General features: G+C 38.5%; 1 long non-coding RNA gene across 1 annotated transcript; it reads left to right on the top strand.

Moving 5' to 3' along the window:
• Positions 22-2612, top strand: LOC110393780. Its single transcript, XR_002435195.1, has 2 exons — positions 22-161; positions 248-2612. It is a non-coding gene; the product is annotated as an uncharacterized LOC110393780 (long non-coding RNA).

The following is a 21457-nucleotide window of genomic DNA, read 5'->3' as shown; positions in this document are numbered from 1 at the left end:
GGCGCTGACAGTGACTCTTCAGTCTCTTCCCCCTCGTCTTCATCGCGCTGAAACGCTTAAGCAAACGTGGAGGCGAAAGGGATGTTAGCAGAGCAGTGCCGTGTCCGAGTGCTCCACGTGGTGGCTCGTGGCTGCCGAAATGAGAGGTTCATTTGAAAAGGGTGAGATTTTTGTTTATGACTCTTGATTAAAAGCTTTTTCAAAATATGGAAATTGAGTTTGTCTCTCTAATCTTGCTATTTTGCAGTCGAGTATCAAACTTGACGATGTCATGTGCCAGAAACTGAAACTAGAAACTTACAAAAGTCAAAACTTGAAGATTGTAGTGACGTGTAATGTTGTGGCTGACCAGGAACCAAGCACCCACCCAGCTACTCATTCACCCTCCACCATTCAGAAGAGCAAAAGCCAAAAACTCATGGGTCAAGGTAAAGATCCACAGCGACTCCCTGCAGAGGCAAAGCAAAGCTGCATGCATAAGCAAAGCAAAATAAGTTCTTCATTCACATCTTCCCATTGGTGGGCAGAGGTTTGGCTATTTCCAGGAAACCACTGCTTCATCATATTCAAAGGTTCCTTAGGAAGACAAATGCCATAACCGCAAATGTCCGCCTTCCTTTAAGCATTGCTTTAAGCATTGCACACAGTGTTGTATGGTATGAGATATTCCTTCAGGTGATTGAAGTCAGCTGTCCTGGCTGTGTTCCCCCCCTACCTTCTTGCCCACCACAGCCTCCTTGCCAACAGGGCAGAGTGGGAGGAAGAAAACCTCCATGCTGTGAAAGCACTGCTTAGAGAGGGCCACAGCTCTCTTGTGTTATGAACACTGCTTTAGTCCCAATGCAAACACCGCATCCAGGGGCTGCTATGAAGAGTATTAATTCCATCTCAGACAGATCCAGTACAATAAGCCCCTGAAATTTTGGTTGAACATTTCGTGACCTAATCTGTACTGAAATAATGTAGTGTGAGAGGTAAGACTTGGAATGACCCTAAATACAACTAATGAAGAACAAGTAATGTTCGAAAGTGCTTGTATTCAGTTTCCCAAGAATGAACGTAAGAAAAAAAAGGAAAGAAGGAATAAAAGATTACATATGTAATTAATATGTTTTATATATAATGGAAAGCAAGTATTGGTAATATACAAGTAGAAATCATTAGACTGGTTCCTATTAGATATTTTGTTAAGAAATAGATCCATTGTATATGCACACAAATAAATCTCTGTGAGGCCAGCTGAGATGACTGGCAGTTGAAGAGTTTTGTAATGCAAATTAGTGAATGTGCAAGCGATTGCAATGTGCAGTTGGCTACTTGGAATTTCATCTGAAATTGTGAATTGACAGCTAACATTACTAATTATCCACCATTCACACAAAATGCTCTATTAATCCTCAACTGAAATGAAGGGGAAACTTTCCTTAGCACGTGATGGTGACCTGTATGCTAAGCTGAGATATTTCTGAAGCGGACAGCTGGATGTGATTCACGCTCTGTTGAAATAGCCAGCGAACATTTGTTTTCAATGCTATTCAGACAAAAGACCTACCGCTTTCTCTAGTGAGTCTGTCTAGACCCTGCTTATCGTAGCTGATACTTCAGAAACGCTGCAGGCTGTGGTTAGCGGAGCTGGGGTCACAAAGAACCTTTTAAGGCAGGTTGTTGAACTGTGCACTTGTGCTTGTGTCTTCTTAGTAAGCCGAGTCCTTGGTGAGTATGCAGACTGGAGGATCTGCTTCAGCTGATCAACAGCAAGGAAAAACTACGCTCCAGCATGCAGATCACTCTCATAGGTCAATACTACCTGCTATACAGGTGGTGACAGTGTTGTTCTGAGTGAAACCATAGGTGCAGGTGATTGCTTTTTCCTGCAGAATCCTTTCAGGTGTTTGACAAAGAAGAGCAGCACAACTGAAGGTTGCATATATAATACATTTCACGTAGCTCTCACATTCTCAACTCTACATGCCAATCATGCGTGCTTGCAAAGAACTTTTGTCCTTATTTAGGGAAAAAAGTGAGTAGAAATAAGATTCAACTTCAGCTGACTCCTGCACTTGAAGCCTTCGTATGAATATGTCAAGAATAAAAAGGCACTCATGTGCGGTTCCATTCAGCCTTCCCTGGATTCATGAGTAGTGTGCAGCTGTTGTCTAAGAAAGAGTATCCTGTGGTGATACAGACAGAATTAGCAAAGATGATGTCTAAACTATAATTGCTTTAAAAAAACAAATTACTCTATTATTAAATCAGTTCTTTTTTTTTATAAATAAGAAGTGTCTCATATTTTGACAGGCCTATCTACCCTAAACTTTGGCATTATTTCCATATGTCTTTTCCTGTGATTTCCTCCTCTTTGGTTAAGGCTGCCAGCAATGTTTTCAGAGATCACCTGAATATAGATTGGCACATCATGTTTTTTCTCAGTGAAATTTATGTAATCTCAGACATCTGGAAATTTAAATCTGCCTATCCCAAGCAGTCATTTTTATTTGTATAACATTGTTATTGTTACCAGTGTTTTCTTGCACAGTTATAGATTGAAAACAACTAATTACAATCTGTTGGCTCTAGTTCCTTAAATAAAGTTGGTTCTGTATTTTTCTTTATGTCTTAAATACTCCTCAATTATCCGAGATATTTTTCTCCTGGTTAATAAAACTAACATAATTTTACAGTCTTCTGTTTGGGGATAACTCAGGTAATGGACAACGAGTCTTTTATTTTCAAAATCTCACTGCAGTTGCTGCTGTCCAGAAATAAATATATAATTGAAAAGCAAGTACAAAATATTGAAAAATGGTAGTTAAACAAGCCCCTCTTTGATTTTTGGATGTAACATAAGAACAAAGAAGAAAAGGTAAGAAGATTAAAATTATAATGGACAAAAGATTAACAGCAATCTCCCTAGGAAGATATTTAAAATAAAAATATTGGAGAAACTTTAAAAAGTGATCAGGATAGGGATAGGAAAAATTTATATTTTTAGGTTATAAACCTAAAGGACCTATAAACTGTAAGGAACAACTACGCTACTGGGCTTGGAGGCTGAGATAGAGAGCTGAGACTTAACATGAGTAAATACTTTTTGGACTAAGATCAAAATACTACTGGCATTGTAGAGTCTGGTCTTTGAACTTCAAGGACTGGTGATGCCAAATTATATTTACCGTCTACAAAAAATCAACAGAAAAACTCTAAGATACAAAACTGTTACACATCAACACACTGAGATTACCATGAATCTCAGAAACATAAAGGACACCTTTTTATCTGCTAGGCAGCACATAAATCTGGATTTTTTTTTCAATAATCTACAAAACAGGAATGTGTATATGCTAAATAATGAATAAGAAGTATATATTTAAATTGAAAAACTTCTGAGTTTTTTATATAGCAACAAAAGTAGTGGATGGCAACCCTGCCCATAGCAGGGGGCTTGGAACTGGATGATATCTAAACCATTCTGTGATACTATCATTGTGTGATATTATGTTTCTATAATTCTATGATTCTATGGTATATGTAGAGAGATGGAAAGATCTGAGAATTTAACTAATTTACTGAGTCATGGTACATTCCTTAACTAAACGTAGTTCAACGGGCAGAGCGTTAGCTGCATCCAGTCTAGAATCTTTTATACAATCTGCTACCTTTTTCTTGGAGAAGACAGAGAATAACGGTGTGGATTGTTTACTCACCAAGCAGCTATTTCTGCTCTTTGAGGAAAAGCCTTTTGTCTTCGGAACTGAATAAAGAGTTTTCAGAAAGGTCTATCAACAATGTTCCTACATAAAAAGGGTTGAAATGAAGGTGTCTTCAGCAGAGCCAGAACAGCTGTTGATACTTTGATTGGTTTTTATGGGAGTTCCTAAAACTTGAACTGGACTGCTACAGTTTGCTGAGGTTGTACTATGATGAGGCTAAGACTTATATAAGGAACACCATTTTCTTTAGATTTAGCCTTAGTTCAGATATCACTTACCAAAACAGTGAGAGATCCTGTCTGACCTGGGACTGGCCAGCACTGGATTCCCAGCAACAAGGTAAAGCTAGAGGTAAATACTGCCATGGTATGCACTTTGTCACTATTATGAGAAGGCACAAGTTCATCGCTGGAACTGGGAAGTGTCAAATGTGGAAATCTGGTAACTGGGACAGCTGGAAGAAATGTTTTGAAAAATGTGAGAATTATTGGAGTATGGAGATATGTAACAAGAACTTTTCAAGGCATTTCTGAAGTCACAGTGAAGTATAATATCTTTGTGTTTAGAAAGCTTGTACCTTTCATACTCAAACATCAAATTAATTAGTGCTGACATAACATTTTTATTTAAATCAATTTATATGTTTTCTGCTAAAAATGCGAAGTCCTGTAGGAGAGGTTTTATGAGTACTGGTCAGCAGGTATTGTTGCTTCTCCAGGAGCTACAGTCCCATGGCCCTTGCCCTAGAAAGAGAGGAGTGGAGCAGGGAGGAGGACCTCTGTGCTTTGTGGATGTGAAGCAAACTGTGTTAGAGGGAAATTTCCCATAGGAAAATAACATAGGAATGAGAAATGGGTTGGGGTGAACACAATGGGTTGTCATGGCCTATGGTTACAGTGTACCAGCTGTTTTGCAACTGATAACATTGTGTGATAAACCAAAGGAAATTTCTTAGGGGCTAAGAGATTCGCATTTCTATTTAAAATAAATTAAAAAAAAAAGTACCCCTTTAACAAACAGAACACAGTTCATTAAAAATGTATCGGTATTACTAATTTCTAAAGGTCTACAATTCTCAAATTCATTATGTTAAAATACATAAGAGGAATTTATTTTTGCTGTATAATGTTCTGCTTTTTCCATCTAGAATTTCTTTAACTCTCAACTTACACTGAATTTTGCAAAAAAAGAAAAATTGCAAAACAGCAACATGCCATTGTCTGTTTTTCCATTGCTGTTTTGTTGTCTCCAAACTTGTCATTACTGGCTACTTTTATTTATTTCTTCTTTTGCTGGTTATATTTATCTACAGTATTGAAAAGATTTAGTAATGTAGTATTCAATTTTGGACCCATAGGTGTTTGCCTTTTGTTTGACAATAATTACATGTGTAAAGCTTTTTAAGAAAACAGCAACAGGATAAAATGAAAGATGAAGAATAGAGAATACAGTTGAGAAAAAAAAAGAAAACCCAAAAAGTTACAGCTCTAGTTGCAGCACTCAAGAGCAGAACCGAACTGCTTCCAGTTACGGTTTTGTAAATCAGGACGGTTGAATTAATCTTTCCAGTGCTAATGCTTATTCATCTAGTGCTCTAGTAGCTATCTCCTTGCCAACAAATGGTTTTGGAGGCAAAGTACAGAGAAAGACAAAGGTTTCAGAGATCTGATGGTCTGTAGTGCAGCAGGTGCTCCAAAACAGATTCAAGAGTCTTCAGTAGGGGGAAGCTGCAGTAATGAAAATATTAGACAAATTGGTCCACACAACTCAGGAAGCCAGATTTCCTCAAATCTGTGTACTGCATTGCCTATTTCTCCTTTCTCCTTTCTCACTGTATCTCCCTACAATTCCTTAGTCACATCCATGTATCAAATATTGGGCTCTCCTCTTCGATCGTGCTCCTTAAGGTCCTTCCCATCCTTCCAGTCCCTCTGGTAATTACCAGTAACTTTGTCCCTAGCAATGTTTTTGACACTAGTAAATTTTCATGACACACCCTGGTAATCCCTTCAGGAAAATAACTTGTAACTGTCTGTAATTTAATGTGTGTAAAATGTATAGATATATAAACTTCCTCTAGATACAGCCACATGATGCTTGGGCTTGACTTTGCATTTCATGCTAGCAGTCAGTTTGGTTGAGCTCCTACTGAAATCAACAGAGGGACCTCAGGAGGATCATTAATCCAGCATTTGGCACTCAGTTAATGCCCCTTCTTGGTATCTATTAATTTGCCTTTGGTAAAGCAGAGGCACATCAACTTCTGTGTGACTTGTACTGTACTGCTCTAAGAATAGAAAGAAGGGACAAGCTGAGAGAGTCCTGTCTGGTCAGGCACACTCAGCTGATGGAGGACATGATCTTGGACATGATTATGTTAGGTGAGATGAATCCTCTCTCTGAAATGCTGGGACTATTCACAGTCTCAACAGGTGAAACGAAATCTGTCTACAGATCTTTCCAGGATCATTCACCATGCCGGAATCCAATTTGCTTTTATTTGGAAAATGTGATGAACAAGATTACTTGCAAAAAAATTTGGAAACCATAAGTCAGCTCTTCAGATGTCTTTGCTAGTTTCAGAGCAAGCTTTGCCTAAATCAGGATGTAAGATTTTGATCAGTCCCTTATTGTACTACCTGTACAACAAAAAGCATCAGCACAAACTGTTCTGTGCGATCTCAGAAGCATATAAGAAATGAGAAACTTCTAATGTCTCCCATGTATTTTTAGAGATGAAATACAATGTCAAGCTAAGGTTTCCCAACAGCGTTGCAAAGAAGCAGCAGCAGGTGGTGCTGACACAACAGGCAGCAGGGACTGCAGGTTTGGCTTGAATGGCAATGGTTCAGGTTTTTTTTTTTTCCCCAAATGATACCATTACTTCAGCATTTTCTAATTTTAAATATTATTTTCTCTTGTTGCTGTGGGGGCTAAGAGCTGTCGCTATGTACTGAGGCAATGCAGTACTGATTTCTATACAGAACATATGGAAGAAATAGACAATTTGTAATATTTTGTTCCCCCACTAGTTCAAGCAAGCAGGATAGCAATGAGTTACGTAGCAGTCATGGGAATTCTCAGAAGCTTTAACGAAATGTTGCCGATGATCTGAAGGCCAGGTTGAGGTGGTTTCTTTCCCTTTGATATAGTGCACACCTATAGGAATACTTCTCTGTTACCACATACACGAAGAGACATGCTTGGAACTTGAATTAAATTATACAGCAGGCACTTAAAAAGGAATTTGTGGAGAAATAATTCTCTGCATAGAACACCAACCCTAATGCTTTGAATCATTACCTTTGAATCATTATTCAAAGCATAGTATAAGGGCTCCTCTGAAACCGGTGCCTCCTATTTTATTACAATGGCCCACAGCATCAGAGGTGGGGTTGGTGGGATGGCAGTGGAGGTCGAACCTTCTCACCAATATTCCATTACATTTTGTTGCCGTGTGGCAGGTGGCAGCAGAGGGGCAGTCTGAGAAGATGGTGTCTGACATGAAAGTGCGTATGAAGAAAAGATGTGCAATTGAATTCCTCCATGCAGAAAAAAAATGGCATTCATTTACATTCATCGACACTTGCTGAACATGGAGGTCAAACAGTGGATGTGAGCACAGTGAGGCTGTGGGTGGTGTGTTTCAGCAGTGGCAACAGTGACACAAAACACAAGCCACGTTCCGGATGGCCATGCACAGCTGTCACACCATGAAATGAAGAGCATCTCCATCAGCTCATCCACGCGAACTGGCAGATTATGACCAGGGAACTGTGTATGGAGCTGAATATCGGCTTCAATGTGTTGCAAATGTTGGTAACAATGTGGGAATATTGCAAAGTTTGTGCCACATGAGTGTCACAAATGATCACCCAGAAACAGGAAGAACAGTGTATGCAAGTTTGTCTTGACCTGTTGAACCAACATAAGGCTGAAAGTGACAGCTTCCTGGATTACATCATTACTGATGACAAGATGTGGTGTCACCACTACCTGCCAGAGTCAAAATGGCAGACCATAGGGTGGTGACATATTAATTCACCATCAAAGAAAAAGTTCAAGATGTAGCTCTCAGCAGGTAGAGTGATATGCACAGTCTTTTGGGAAAGGAAAGGAAATCCTTCTGGATTTCCTGGAACCCAGACAAAGCAACAACTCTGACCACTACTGACTAAACTGAAGGCTCAAACTTCCAGAGTCAGGCCAGAGAAGACGACAACCTTTCTCTTGAAACACAATAATGCCAGGCCCCCACACCAATCTTGGCTGGACTGACCTACCACACTCACTGTATAGTCTGGATTTTGTGCCTTCTGACTTCTGTCTGTTGGGGCTGATGAAAGATGGACTGCATGCACATTTTTCAAGGAACAACGTTGTCACAGCAGCTGTGAAACCGCTCACCTCCGCCGGTGCAGATTTTTATGAGCGCAACATGCAGGCTCTATCCATTGCTGGTGAAAATACATAGCTAATGGTGGTGCCTGTGTTGAAAAAGTGTTTTGTAGCTGAGAATTTTCTCTATCAAGTCTTGTTATTGTGCACTTTATATCTGTTGTACTTTCCATGGAATTAAATAGGAGGTGTTACATTCAGAGCACTCTAGGTATATTTCCTGCAAAATGCTCTTAATGCAACTATCTGTTACCCAATTGTGGAAACCACCATATGTCCTTCAGCCTCTTTTTCCTGTCTGTCAGCATATAGCTCTACTATGGGTTAAGGTAAGTTGTTCGGGAATACAACTTTGAAGTACAAGCAACACATCACAAGGAATTTAGTCCCAGATAATAATAATTTTTTCTTTAATTTACTAGAGGTAATTGCTAAGGATGAATTTGTTAAATTCCTGTCACTAGTAAGTAGAATTATACAGAGTTCTCATGCTACTCTCACATTGTTTGCATTGAGTGTTACAAAGTTTTATTAAACCTTGAGTTCTTTTGGAAACAAGTGAATTATTATCTTTGTTTTTTTAATAAAAATCTTTGTTGTAGAGTAACTCAAAGAGACACAACCAGAAATAAACCATTTCAGCCGTATCTTAGTCTTCTAGGGATGCTTATTCCTTTTGAGTTTTTTTCTTTTGTTTTATTACATCTTGTTTGTTGGAATACAGTTTGACCTGATCTTTCTGTTCTTCTAGTGGGTGAAATTAGAGTGCACCAGGGAACACGAACAATACTTCATCCACATCCACTTAAACTTCTGCCCTTCCCTTCAGCACAAGGTCTAGAATGTCATCTATAGGCACCCTGTCCGTGCAACCTTTCCTTTCATTTCTACATGTTGTGTTTCTCATCTTTGGCAGTTCTTTAATCTTCCCTCACTACTGAATCAGTAAGTGGAAACAATGAGGAGGGAAAGAAGAATTAAAGGAGGTGAATAACAAGAGGCAGCTGTTGACTGCTACTCTTATAGCCCAGACACTATCTTCTAGGCACTTGCAGACAAATGACAGAAACCCACAAATCTACAAATCTCCCTCCCATTAATCTACATTAGTAGGGCAACCCACAGTAGGGTCATAGAACCTGCCACACCTTGCAAGTTGGGAGATGATGAACACCACCTGGGTTGTTACAGGATATGTGAACTTTGGAAAAGGACATCACCTAAACATTTCCATAAAGAAAGATTCCTGGGAAAATAAATCTCTCCAGTGAGCCTTTGAAGTGTCCTGTACAAAACAAAAGTACAGGATTAGCAAGGAAGTTCACTTGGTAAGGCATAAGCTGGTGGATTTGTGCTTGCAGATTTCTGTAGATCTGCGCAGCAGGGAGTCAACTGTGACTCACTTTTTTTGAATTAAGTTGCCTCCTCTTCTAATGTCAGTTTTGGCCCTTTCTCAAATAAGGATGAAAAATTAAAATCTTGAAAAGCGCTCATGAACAAAATTAGAGATCCTTCGGTTTTTTTTTTTTTTGTTTGGTTAGTTTGGAAAGCTTGAAGTGGCTTGAATTTTGGAGTAAGTCACTTAGAAAAGGAAAGTTGGAATCTCCCCAGGCAATAATGATGCTATTGGATATTCTGACAGGCTCAAAATGTTGAGCATTTTATTTGTTTGTTGGTTGGTTGGTTTTTGTTGTTGTTGTTGTTTTGTTCTGTTTTGTTTTCCCTAAAAATGTTTCCAGGAGCAAATATTTGTTGAAATCAAAGCCCTTTCTTCACTAACTTGGCAGTTTTGACTATCTGGGATTTTGCAGTCAAAAAATCTCTTGAGTGAGGAATTTCTGCACAACTGTATTTATAGCAGGGTAGAACTGGCCAGTTCTGCTTCATCGTTCTTCTTCCCCTCAGGTGACTGTGCAAATACTCTTGAGGTGCACCGCATCCACCTAGAAGCCCACCTCTGAGTGAGGACTGTCTGCTTATCTGTCATGTTGTAGCACTACATTTCAGTTCATCCAATATGAAATCATATTCTTGTCAAATTCATCCATTAACTTGTGGTTTAGCTGATAAAAGACTATGGTAAAATGGTTCTAAGTTGGGAGATGTGTCAAGCTGGACAGCCTCTCATTCACCACTTACCCCAGGAGAGCTGCTGCCTGCTACAGGTCTGGCAAGAAGCATTAGCAAGTCTTTGATTACTGAAAAAATTTCTGAAGAATCAGCTCATGCTTTTATTCCAATCAGTCATTTAGGAGTTATGAGCAGTTCACAGGGCAGCCTGTCTTCCAAAAACAGATTTGGAGGAGTTCCTTCTAGTGTTTACACAGACTTTGATTCCCCTCTCTGATTTGTTTTGCATTTAAGTGAAAAGCACTTTATAACAGAGATGCTGAACGTTCATAATTTCCCCAGTGCCTTACTGGTGCTACATTTTGAGCACCAGCCCAGACAAAGCCTTCCCTGGACAGACATACAGGTAATGCAGTTGTGATGGAGCCAAACTCTCTGGAAGGACTCTTCCTCATGAAATATTTTACATAGTCCAAATCTTATGTGTAGCTGTGCAAGTAGTCAGTGGTTGTAGGCATCCTCTGCCTTCTTTGAAACCACTTGGTATGACATGGTATAGCTTCTTATTTTCTTGGATTTTCATTCTATTTGTGCACAGTTAGAAGCTGTTGATTTATTAAGCAATGCTTTTACGTATCTCTATACTTATGGCTGTGGAATTTCATTCAACATGGATAGCTTAGTTGCTTCACCAAGGCCCAGGAATGAGAGACATTAGCAAGCTGCATCACCATTAGACACTGGACTATCAAAGCCAGAGCAAGTGCTGAGGGTGAGCAGTGACAGGATGCCATTTCCAGGTGGGAAACAATAACAAGACAGAGAGCTTTGATCAACAGAGATTTCTTCTGCAGTCATTCCACTGGCACAGCATGTCTGTGAAGCAATTAGCTGTTACATTTGTATTAAGAAATAGATAAACAAATTTTTGTTGAGAAAAACATGCTGAATTACCCAACAGAATATTGCTGCATTCAGTAATTCAAAATGAGTATATTGTTGGCCATTGAGGGGCTTTTCTGTGTTTCTCCTGCTAGCAATGACATGAAACTCAATTTTCCATGTCTAAGTATCCCCTGAATTTTCTGAATGTAATATTGGGTTGCACAATCAAACTTCTGGATCATTTTACTCACCAGAAGGTGCTTTCGATGCTAAGTGAGGAGTCCACTATGCTGAATTTGTGTTGGAGTGTAGAGGTTTGACTGCATGAAAAGTTTATGCAAATTTAAAGTGAAGCACAGATTTCAGGATTTCAGATTGTGATCTGTGACTAGCTGAGTTACTACTCATTAGCCATGCGTTGATAACCATTTGTGCATGCTCTTAGTGTGACAAAATAAAAGTATCATAACTTAGAAAACCCATCTTTACGTGAATATTTTAAACTGACAAACTGTTTGAGTAAGAAAGCTGAAGATTTTGATTTAGGTTGTGATACTTCAGAAGGGACTAAACATAAGAGTGTTGCAAGAAGTACAGTGTAACAGCCTTGATTCAGTCATCAGAATAATTATCCTGGTAGCACTTCCAAAGCCATTTCTCATGTAGACAAACCCTGTAGATCTGTACATTTTAGGTATTCTGACATAATTCTAGTACTTTTTTGTTATGACTAATGGAATAGTTTTCTAGAAATTGACTGCACAATTGAAATTCAAAATCTGAGCTCCATGAATTTTGGAAAGTTGAGATTTACAAGGAAACTTCCTTTATTTGTGTTTTGATTTGCCAAAGTTATTTGTTACTCCAGTATCTAATGTACTTAACACCCCTGAGCAAAGTCAGCGTATCTGTCTGCCCTGCATTAGGAATGAACTTCATGACACAGGGAGAATGATTTATTTTTTTCCAAATTTATTTAAGTATCTACAGGCGCAGCAAAATGCCTAATGGGATCTGGTGTCTAATTACTTTAAAGATTCTGTCCATAAGTGATTTGCCTAGGATTACAGAGTGAACCTGTGATGGAGACTTAATCTGAAGTTTTAGGTTTGGTCTCTTTGAAAAAGTTCAGTTCCAGAAGCACATACTAACATACGCCAATTTTTGAAATGAATTTATTTCCATCAACTTCTGACATACTATAGATTCTCTTTTGTTTTGCTTTGTTTTCTAACTTTGCTAAAACTGAAGGTGAAACAACTTCCTGTTATTACAAACAACCTCACTGCATCCTAGAAACTCATATCTAATAAAATATTTCTAATTTTGTTCATTTTCTGAATATACATTTAACCCATTTGTTCTTTGACTTTGAGCAACCGTGGGATGAAGTCAATATCAAGTAGTGGTCAGAATTTTAAATACATTTTAAGTATAGTCTAGAGACTTTGTCCCTGTTGACATTTAAAAATTTGTTCTCTTCCATTAACTGTATGCACTACAGGTCAGTTAAAAATTAAGGCAGCATGGAAGCACATTACTTTCTTCTTCATGGCTTAAGAAAAGGAAAATGAATCTGGAATTGAAGGTTTGTTGTGTTTTCTCTTTTTTTTTTTTAACACACCAGTGTAATAGGGCTGAATAAATTAAACTGTCAGATTCTAGTCGTTACACATCTTCCTGTGTGAAGCGTGGAAATTGGAAGCAGAGGCTGTGCATATTATGTTAATACTATTTACTCTACTTGGTATCCATGACGTTGTTTCCTGGTGAGTCTAAGCTACAACAGAATAATTCCTTACAGAAAAGAAAGAGAAATAAGGTTAACGAAACTGCATCTTGGCACTATAGCTAAGTAAAACACAACTCTGACTGGAGTGCTGAACAGTATTTGGGGCATTCATGAGCTATTCTGCAGATGCTATGGCTCACATTAGCATGTATAACACCGAATCATCTTGTCAAAGAACCCCTTTCTGTTCGACAATATAACAAGGCATTGATTGTGATTGTTGGATTATAGAGTCTGTCTGCTGAGACTTGTGCAAGATGTTAAAATGACACAAAATGCTCTATTTATAACTTGAACTCAGAGTGCAAATTCTGTGAAATGCTTTGTCCCAAAAATATAAGTGAAGGCCAAACATTTAGAAATGACTTTTTGTTTCATCGTGCTTTACTATTCTGGAGTTTCTTACATGCTGTTCCAGTTTCAGGGAAGACAAACTTTTCAGTTCTACCAAAGAGATATTAAAATACTTTACAGAAAATCTGTTGATTTCCTCCAGACTAAAGTCTCTTTTGTCATTTTGAACACTACATGATTATCTGAGAGTAAGCAACTTCCTTTCAGGAAAAGATGAGACAAAGTTAATGAATATTTTTGTCTGCTGTACGTAGGATTGGCTTTGACAGAGTAAACACTAAAACACTACTGGATATTGAAACTTTTTTTTTAATGTTATACAATACAGATCTACATTTGATACTGCAGGACTTAGTGTCTAGCCTCCCATCTCACATGATGCTGTTATCAACAGCTTTTCCTTTGGAAATGCTTAACATTTATTAGAGTCACTAGAAGAGTATTTTAGCGTTAGTTTAGCAATACAACATTCATGCAAACTGTGATATGTAAGCACCCGTGAGGCTCATGCTCAGTCTCAGCATTTTAGTGCCAAGCAGAAGCATTTGCAGATTCCAAGGATGAAACAAGAAGTATCTTCTTCATATTTCTTTTTTTTCAAGTTTAGCTCCAGGAGTTCCAACGTTGCACAGACAGGTGAGCCATCACAGTACCAATGTGTTTGTCAAGACCACTTGCACCTCTATGGGAGAGTTACATGCCAATAGGGCTTTTACTCCTGTGAGTATCAGTAAGTGTCAGGCATGTGTGCATGTGTAGCATGAGCAGATCACCACCACTGAGTCCTGCCACCAGGACATGCATCCCAGGGAATGACAGAGGTTCCACCTTGCAGCTGCTAGCTAGCACTTACTCGCATCCCACCAGGCCAGTGTCCTCAGCTTTCAGACCAAGGTTGTGGCAGAGATGGCTTCAGCAAGACTGAACAGGCTTTTCCTGTCCCCAGGTAGATTTTTCTGACTGTGGAAATAGCAACACTTACAAAGAAAGTTTGTTTTCTGACTTTGAACAGAGCACAGGAGTGTTCTGGAAAGAGGTAAATGGTGTAAAAAATGTCATTTCAGAAAAATTGTACTGTTTCCATTGGATTTTTTTTTTCTCCAAAATAAGGCATTTTCCTCTGTCTGAGACCCCAGACACCTGGGCAGTTGAGGCTGTTACTCATTGCCTGGAGAGTCTTTAACTGGTGTGCCTGACTGTGAGAGTTCCAGGTAGGTCAACAGATTGGCTGAGAGATGTGCAAATATACAGAGAAAGTTTAAATTAAAAAAAAAATCTCCAAATTGTGAACATGTACAGGAAGTAGGGAAAGCTGAGGAGGTACTCTTATGACTTTAAACAGGTCACTGTGTTCCTAAGAGATGTTCAGAAGTTCAAGAAATCAATCAGAGAACAGCAGAACTCATGCTTATTTCTGCAAATTACATATTTGATGCCAAGACAATTTCTGAAATAAGTTAGGAAGTAGAGTACATTAACAGTTTTCTTACCCTCAGTGTGCATCTGGAAGGCTGTATTATGGTACAATTTGGAGGTGAATATTTCTGCTGAAAGAAAGTAGAATTTTCTGAGCCACTGGTCACAGACAAAATGATCTAAAATGAAAGTGAAATGATGGCTCCAATGTAGTGCACAAGAAATCAATTTAAAAGGAAAATAAAACATTATTTTTTGAAAATTCTACAATATATTTGTTTTATTAAGACAAACATTAAGTTATTTATTTGCATGCAATGTTGTGAAACACAGTGAATTAATTTGTACATGATACATTAATACTTCTGGTCAAATCAACACAGACTATTTTTAATGTGCTTGGCTGATCAAAATGTACAACTCTAATAAATTTGGGGATGGGCAGAAATTACCAAGTTCACAGCATGTTTTACCATGTGGAAATTTGGACAGAACATTTAAAGAATCTAAAATACAAATTCTCTTTATTAACAATAAAACTAAGATACTTTAGATTTAGCAGCAAATAAAGTTAGGGATGAATAAATGTAACATGTGGAAAGGAGAAGAAAACCTTTAATTAAAAAGAGTATAGACCACGGGATACATTTATTAAAAGGCATGGATCCATAAAGAAGTTTAGGTGACTACCTCATGGAAAATCAGGAAGGGAAAGAGACCTCTGGGGACACCACAAATACTTTGGAACCTCTGTGACTTAGTGATGAATATACTTAAATTACATTTAGTTCATTTCCGACATTTCATTTTACAATTTAATTTGAATGAGTAGGAAGGAGTTCCAGAATTCACTTGATAAGAAAGATATTTCTGCAGAAGAGGAGCATCTGAGAAAAAATAAGAATGTGCAATATATGTGTCACTTGGGTAGTTATGCTCTAATTAAAGAAATTAATCCTAGGCAAGCTTATGTAAGAAAGGAAGAAACTGTGGAAGCTTGGTGTGTTTTTCTGCAATGCTGACTTTATTGGACATTTATGCCTTCATCCAGACAACATACGTGGGCTGTAGAATACAAAATAAGTCTGGAAAAATGCTGTGCATCTGCCTCTCTTTTGTTCTGAGAAAACCATAAGTGTGGTTCCCACCAGACTTCGAAAGACCAGTCTATGTTGTTTAAAGATATGAAACCATGAAATTGCTTAAATAATTCTGGAGTGTAAAAATAAAACATTTAAATCCAAAGAACAGGACCTTCCATAATCCATAAGTATTGCACTACATGAACAGGCCCCCTTGAAGTGGCAGAGAATGTAAAGGGAACAAGTCTTTCTTGAAGGAAGGCTTTTGCAGAAAGCTGGCATTTGTGTTCAAATTGCTCTTTAATTCAGACTGCAAGTATCTGACAAGCCCCACATCACTCTGTAAGACACAGCAACTGCTTATCAAGCAGGGAAAATGTCAAAAAGTGGCATGATTTATTTGCCAGAAAGAGGGGAAAGGCACTCAACACTACAACAGACTTGACCTGAGGCCCTTTAAATTTAACAAGAGAATTGTGTAAGTCCTGTGTGACTACACCTTCAGGAAATCATGGAGAAGAAGGCGGCACTTCATCAACCTCTCCTGACTATGCTGGTGCATCTGTGCTGTTTTGCTTATTGTCTTCTCTCTAATCTCCATCTGGTGCTGGTAGCAGCCAAATGCTGATTTCTCATTTGCTTTTCCGATTGAACAAAATGGGCAGTTTTACAGCCCTATATCCTCTTACTCTCAATAGCACCAGCAGCAGCAATAAGAGTTCTCTATACTGTAAGTGCTAGTTAAAAACCTTGCATCCACATACCACTGCAATCAAAATGGGCCATCTGAAACAGTGGCACCCAGGCGTGCTCCAGAAACATACAGCTTGGTACTATGGGCTATGGGGCTTGGGAAAGAGAAGGAATTGTGGGTTTTCCTGTGTGTGGAAGAAGGTTTTTAAACACAGAAGGATTCAGGATATTGCATAGGGATGTGAGGCTCTTCTTTTTAGAAGGAACTGATACATAGAAAAGGAATGAAGGAGGATTTTTTTTTTCTTAAAATAGGAGAACTGGAATTATCTCTGAGGCAGTAGGAATTGGTGAAGCTGAAGCAATAAACAGGTGCCAGAGAGAAAATCCAAAGAAATGCCAGATCTGTGTTGTCTGGGCTACATTCAAGAAAAAGATATGTCTGGGTGATGTAGATTGGCCAACATCTTCTAATCATCAAGGGATTTTGGATCTACTATCTTGCAAGCTCTCAGCAGCAGGCCCGAGTCCCTTAGCTGCCTTTGAAAGTCCTAGCCACTGGAGATAAACATTATTCTTGAAGAAGGATTGGAATATCCTACCTACATTGTAAATATTACAGCTTTTAAAACACCACAATGGAACATTTCAGGTGGGCCAGTCTTGTCAGCTACACTGGTTGGATTCCAGTCTGAGGCTTCCTGCAATGCTTTCTGTTGATGTAACTGTAGGTATTAGGCCATGCAAATGCCTATGGAGAAGAAACGCCTGCAGTTTCACTTTTCTGCATATACATATGGTCCATAAATATTTCATCTGAGAGTGCTTCATCTAGATATCTTCCCTGTGTTTCCTTTATGAAATGTGGTAGGCCTGAGGAATTTGTTCCATGAAGCACCAAATGAACCTTGCTGCTGTAAGTGACGATATTGTTATGTATTACTTGGATTTATTTTGTGAGTATTATGGTTATTTATATCAGGAGTCAAATATTTGTTTTTAAGGCTATGGTCAAGGTAGGACTAAACCTTGAAAAAATGTAAATATTCTATTTTATGAGCTTAAGGATAGTATGGTTATTTTTATTATGTTAAAAAAATGATGAAGAGAATAGATAACTTTTTTTCCCTCTTATTTCATAAACATTTATATTTGTATTCACCAAAGGCAGCAAAGCCATAAAAGCCTATACAACAGCCCATTCTATGCTGTTCCAAGAATATGTCATGTGGCTACATATTGAACAGGCCTGTGTGCAATAGAGCAGACTTAGCTGAGATGACTGGAGAAAATGTTATCATTAGCTCAGCAGGCAAACAACATTAGGAGACAGAAAACACTTGAGGAAGCCAATATGATTAAATCACTACTTGCCAGTCACGACTTCATTACATTTTGTGTCCAAAAATATCAGTGCAGTTATTGAAGACAGAACCAGCAAAGAGCGCAAGTGCTACAACTTCTACAGGGAAAGAAGTATCAGACTTATCCCCTACTATTCCTCCAAACTAAGAGATAAAAATTTTTGATTAAAGGAAATGATATCATGGGATTTTTCTAAGCAGCACTGAATGTACATCATAGAAAATTCAGCAGTGGAATTGAAACAAAATATCAAGATATTGCTAGATATTGCTAGGAAGACTAATGTTTCAAAAGAATCCTCAAGATTTCTATAGTAACAGAAGAGGATCCTCACTCTCCGATAATGAGAGCACCGTGGCTACATGGTACCAGGCAGTGACTTGTGATGTGTCACTGCATGTTACAGTATGCCTGGGCTGCGCCTTGCCCCGCATGGTAAAATCCATGTAACACTGGGCAATAATGTAGGCATCAAACAACTCAGGCACTCAGGTTCCCGTGACTCTCCATGCAAGACACTTCGAGTTACGGATATAGCAGGAGTTACATGTAAACCTCTATAGAAAAGAGGCCAAGTGGCACTGACTTTCTTGTTTCTGGTAGTGTTTAACATTTGGCTTCACTAGAACAGAATTTTCCTGGAGAAATATCCTTAAAAATGTACAAAACAGAGTGACAATGAATTAATGCAGGTACCAGCGGTCTAGGGTCTAAATTCACTTCTATGCTTCCATTCTCTTCTCTTGCTTCCTTCTCAGTAAATTCTCATGTTTCCTGGCTTGCATGAAGGACCAAATGCCTAATATTTATCTTCAACTGATGTCAACAGATGCAGAGTGAATAATTTCAATCTGATTAGCCTCTAGGAAACTTCACAGTACAACCGTAGTTTTAACTTAGAAATATTATTTTAATGTTAGTGTACATTTCCTGATTAACGCTATGGGAAAACATCTGCATTAAATAATTGGCATGGCACTTGAAATGATGATCATTGGTATCATCTACACTGATTTCATTCTCATACTGTTAGTTCACATGAAATGCATTACAGTGAATTTTCAAATTTTGCATTTGAAGACGTGGTTAAGAAAGGATTCATACTGCCTCCCTAACCTAATGCCTAAGAAATCAATATTTTTCAGGTACCAATTCATGTCTATATTCTTTTCTGGTCCCTTTTTTGTGAATATCCACAGAATTTGTGAGTACCAGATTCTCATAGGACCTGCTTCTCGTTTACACTGGTACTCAAACACTCTTCTGACAACCTGAAGGAACTTTAAACCACATTCATTTTCTTCTCAAGATTTAAGAAAAACTGACTTGTTCTTATCTGTACATAAATAAAATGTGTTGTTTTTGTTGTTTTAAAATAGAGATAACAAATCTATTCTAAACTAAGTAGATTTTTTTTTTTTAAATCTAAAATGATATTTTCTGTTAAAACAAATAAATAAAAGTAGAACTAGATACAGTGTACAGTTTTGGGTGCCACAATATAAGAAGGCCATGAAACTATTAGAGAAACTATTGGTTTGTTCAGTTCAGAGCACAGGAGCTGAGGGGAGGCCTCATGGCGGCTGCAGCTCCCCACAGGGAGCAGAGGGGCAGCGCTGAGCTCTGCTCTCTGTGGCAGCGACAGGGCCCGAGGGAACGGCATGGAGCTGTGTCAGGGGAGGGGCAGGTGGGGTTAGGGACAGGGTCTGCACCAGGGGGCGGTGGGCATGGAACAGGCTGCCCACGGCCGTGGGTACGGCCCTGAGCTCCCAGCATTCAAGAAGCATTTGGATGACACTCTCAGACATCATAGGGTTTGGGTTTTGGGTGGTCTTAGGTGAAGCCAGGAGTTGGACTTGATCATTGTGGGTCCATTCCAACTTAGGAAATTCTATGATTCTGTGAAAAAAAAAATCTATATTGCTGTCCTTGAGAGAAGAAAAACAATCTGGTCTCTGCATGTCCCTTGGTTCTAACTTTGTTGATTTCCTTGTGAACCCTAGAGAACTGTGTTGCAAGAAGCATAGTGCTGGTGTTTTTTAATGACCATAAATCATTCTGAATAAGGCTGAGGTGTGCAGAGCGTACATCCTTACTGTATGGAAAATATATTCAAAATTGTATAGGTAGCATGTCCTGAAACATTCTATTTGTTGTGGGGTGAATAGTGCAAGGGAATAAAGAGGACATACGTAACACCAGATACTGCACAGAGCAAAAGGAAAATCACACTGAAATGTAATGCTGCAAGTGCTCTGTAATGCAAGTACTCTTCTGCTGGGAAGAGTATTTTTCTTTCACATTCGACAGATGCAATGACAGTCTGATGAACTAAAAGCATGGTCCATGACTGAAGTCTGACTTAAGCATATGTCTGATGCTGCCCAATGCTTTAATACCTGCAGTAACTGCATGCTTCAGTGTGAACCAGTATCCCCATAACTCAATAAACATGAGAAACCAAGATTCTAGTTTTTCTGAAATATTTACTACAGCTGAAAATACATGGAATACTTAAGAGCTTTGAATCATTACTGTTCTCATTACCATTCTTGCTGTAATGTGTTTATATGTGGCTGAAAGACAGTGCTTTAATGACTTGTTGGGCAATGGATCAGATGGCAAACATGTAAAATGCACTGGCCCCAAGCTGGTCTGAGAGAAATTTCTTAGGAAACAGTCCTGTGTTTGTGGGATGTAGTGTAGATGAGTTTAATTCGAAAAGAAAGTTTTCCCATGAAAATCTGAGCCTCTAAAATCCTAAAGGAAATGATGGGATGAATTTCCTCTTTTCCTGTGTGCTTTGTCTTTCAAGCCAGCTTGGAGCAGACTCCCAGATTTGATAAATTCACATGGATTCATCACCCTCAGAGCATCCCAGAAGAGTCTGAAATAGGACACTCTTTTGTTGGTCTTATTATGCTTTGTATGAAAGGGTGAAGCTAACAACATCTCATGCGTGTTTCATGGGTTATGAATGTCTCTCACAGTGTATAGTGGTCATCAAAGACAAGTCTTTCCATGATAAACTTTTGCCAGGAGTTTCAGGCCAATAGCTTCTTTTTCCTGAGGATGGACTTTAGCTTTGACTTCTCTGACACAACATTTGAAAATTATATCCCTTGTCCTGTCCAAAGTTAGTTCGCCTGCTTTTTGCAGGCTCTTACTCTGTGCAAAGAGGGCAGCTCTCATTGTTTTTGATTAATTTCATCAATCAGAGAGATTTGTAAGACTGTGTCAATATACATCCTCCATTACCAGGGGTAAAAAATGGTTTCATTTTAATGACTTCATTAGATAAAAGACCACGGTGTTCTCCAGCTCCTTGTTCCCAGTAAGACTTAATTTTCTTTTTAGCTCTCTAAAATTACATTGTAACTCTTCATCTGATTTTTGAAGGGCATTGTGTTAATACAGGAGGTAGCACAAACTAAATGCATGCTCTAAGGAATACTTATCCTCTGTCCATTCATGGTGCCTTTTTGTTTAATGGTACTCGATGCTGACAGCTGTATTGTTGATTTATGTTGATACTATGATACATGCTTTCCTATGAGTCCATTAAATACTAGCCTTTTTTTTTTTTTTTTCTGAAGAACATAGAAAATGCTATGGCTAGTGATTTTTGATGCTGTAAGCCATGTAACAGCAGCTTTCAGTGATTTACCAAATATTGCATGAGAAATGAACCA

Source organism: Numida meleagris, chromosome 2 (assembly GCF_002078875.1).
Source record: "Numida meleagris isolate 19003 breed g44 Domestic line chromosome 2, NumMel1.0, whole genome shotgun sequence".
Lineage (NCBI taxonomy): Eukaryota > Metazoa > Chordata > Aves > Galliformes > Numididae > Numida > Numida meleagris.
This window is presented reverse-complemented; position numbering and strand designations above follow the sequence as displayed.